The following is a 3120-nucleotide window of genomic DNA, read 5'->3' on the forward strand; positions in this document are numbered from 1 at the left end:
AAAAAAAAAAAAAAAAAAAAAAAAAATGTATTATATTAAAATTTCTAATATTACAACACAAAACAAAAAGCCCATAAAGATAAAAAAAAGAGCATATATAAAAATTTTATATAAATATGGAAAAACGTATGTAAATTAAATGAAAATAAAAGAAAAAAGAAATGTGTAAAGAAATTACATAAAAAAAAAAAAAAAAAAAAAAACATATAATAAATATAAATATAAACAAATGGTTAAAAAATGGTGCAATGTAAAAATGACTTTTGTTTTAACATTTTACAATTTATTAAAAATAATTTTCTTAATTTTATATTCCTTATAAAAATAAAAATTATTAAGTACTTAAATAAACTCATTGTAAAAGTAAAAAGTTTAATAATGTGTATCCTTTCATATTTAAGTTGTAATTTTTTATTTTATTAAGTTAATAACATAGAATGAATATTATGAAGCAACAAAAAATTAGATAAAAACAAAAATAAAATACTTTAATATATGAACATAAAAAATAGGAAACTTAAAAATACTTGAAGTTCCAGCTTAAAATATAATTTCAATTTTATAATTAAATTATTTTACTTTAATTATGTAATGCATAAAAATGAGTCTTTCATTAAAATATAAAGAAAAAAAATTAGTAAAAAGTAAATATGTAAATCATTTATTTAAAAAATAAAATTATGGAATTTTTTTTTTTTTAATTATTTTAGATAACTTTTTTTACTTTATTTCATTTTTTTTTTTTAATATTTTTATGAAACACAAAATATTCTTAATAAACATATATGTATTATGTGAAATTTTTATAAGAATAATTACACAAAGTTTAGTATAACTTTCTGCTTATTTTTTTTTTTTAAGTAAAACTAAATATTACTTGTTTTATTTTATTTTTTTTTTTTTTTTCATTTTTTTTTTTTTAATATCTTAAAATAATAATTTAGAAGTTCTTCAATATTTTAATAGAAAAAAAGAATAAAGGAAAATAAAGAGGAAAATAAATATAAGTGCATTATTAATTACCCAATCTTAGAATTCTTAATGAGAGTTTTCTAACCTAATAAACTTACACTTTAAGAATATTTATTTTTAAGCCTTTATTTTTTTTCTTTTATTTTAATGCTGTTAAAAAAAGAGAAAAAATAAAACAATTATAAATATTTAAATATTATAAAAAAAAATAAAATTTCTTTAATAATAAAAATAACATTGTTTTACTCCCAATTATTCCTTTTCCCTTTTTCCCTTTTCCCTTATTTCTATTTTTAAGGAAAAAAGCAAAATAATGCATGCACATTTTAGAGTTTTTATTTTTGAGATAAATTAAATAAGGATTAATTTAAAGTAAACTCTTTTTTTTTTTTAAATAAAAATTAAAACTTTTTTTATAAAAATTTCTGAAAAAAAGGGCTAATGAAAAATAAAGATCTTTTTTATCCAATAATTCAAATTATAATAAAAATATTATATATATACATATATATATATATATATATATACATATATATATATATATATATATATATATATATATATGTATATTTCCTACATTATATATACATGTATTAAAAATATTTAATTTAAGAAAGAAAAATATTTTTAAGCATATATAAAATATATAAATTATATATGCATAAGTTAATTCTTACAATAATAATTATTTAAAGACTTAAAAGAGAAATATTATTATTATATATATTTTATACAAAAAAAAAAAAAAAAAAATAAAATAAAATAAAATAATAATAAAAATTTATATAACATATAATATCATAATTTTCTTTAAAGAAACAAATATAAAGCAATTATACATATTTTTTTTTATGTGTGGTTATTATATATAATGTTCTTATATAATCCCAATACATTCGTTATAATTTTTTTGACTACATATAATTTATTAAGTGATAGGTTTAATTTAATATTTTAATCAATTTTGACTAGTATAATGAAAATACCTTAGAAAACAGTTATTCTTAATATTAAGCAATTGATTAATTTCAAGTTAACAAATGATTTATAGTAATATATATATATATAATGTACGAATATGTTTATTTTATTATTCATTTTGAATATATATAAAGATATTTATTTTTTTCCTAATTTGAAATGTGACAATTTTTGGAAAAAAATTTTCATTTTTTATCCAAAATATTTATATATAATCGTATTTCCTGTATCTTAAATGTAACCTTAATGCAAATTGAAAAATTGAAAAATAAATTATTCATGATACATTGGAATAAAAATAAAAAATTTACGTTACATTAAAAAAAAAAAAAAAAAAACTATAAACACAATATTAAATAAGATTTGAACTCTGTAAAAATATTTTAAATAAAAAAAAAAACAGAAGTATATATATATTAAAACAACTAATCTCTAAAAAATAATTTTTTTTTTTAAAAATTCAATGTCAAAGATAAATATAATAAACATACAATTTTTTCCGTATTATATTTAAACATAAAAATTAAGCAACAAAATTAATACTATACTTATCTTTAAAAATGTTATTTAAATAATAATTTTTCCAAATTTATAAAGAAAATATTTGTATATATTTATTTTTTATTTTTAATATTTTATTAATATCATTTTTATTATTTTATTTTGTAATATATATATATATTAAATTTAATAATAGTATAATTTAAACTTTCGTAAAAATAAGCATTTTAAGGGGTGACTGTTTTTAAGTTTTTTAATAATCCAATAGTTAATATAAATTATTAATTTAATATATAAAAGTTACATTTTCTAATTTATTTTATTTATAAAATACTTTTATGAGTTATGAATATTTTAAAAGAAATCTATTTTATTTTTTTTATGAAATATTTTCAAAAAATAAAATGACACACTATACATTTATATATAAACAAAAATAAGTACATTATTTTATAGAAAGGGATACATATAATTAAAAAGCATAATTTATTTTTTTCTTTTTTTTTTTTTTAACTAATTTGATTCTTTTATTTTATTTTAATTATTTTAAACTTAATTCTAATATTTTATTTCATTTTATTTTTATTTCTTTTTCTCATTTATTTTACTTTCTCATTTCTTTTTTTCATTTATTTTATATTTTTTTTTTTTTTTTTTTTTTTTTTT

The sequence above is a fragment of the Plasmodium gallinaceum genome (genome assembly GCF_900005855.1).
Source record: "Plasmodium gallinaceum strain 8A genome assembly, contig: PGAL8A_v1_141, whole genome shotgun sequence".
Taxonomy (NCBI): Eukaryota; Apicomplexa; class Aconoidasida; order Haemosporida; family Plasmodiidae; genus Plasmodium; species Plasmodium gallinaceum.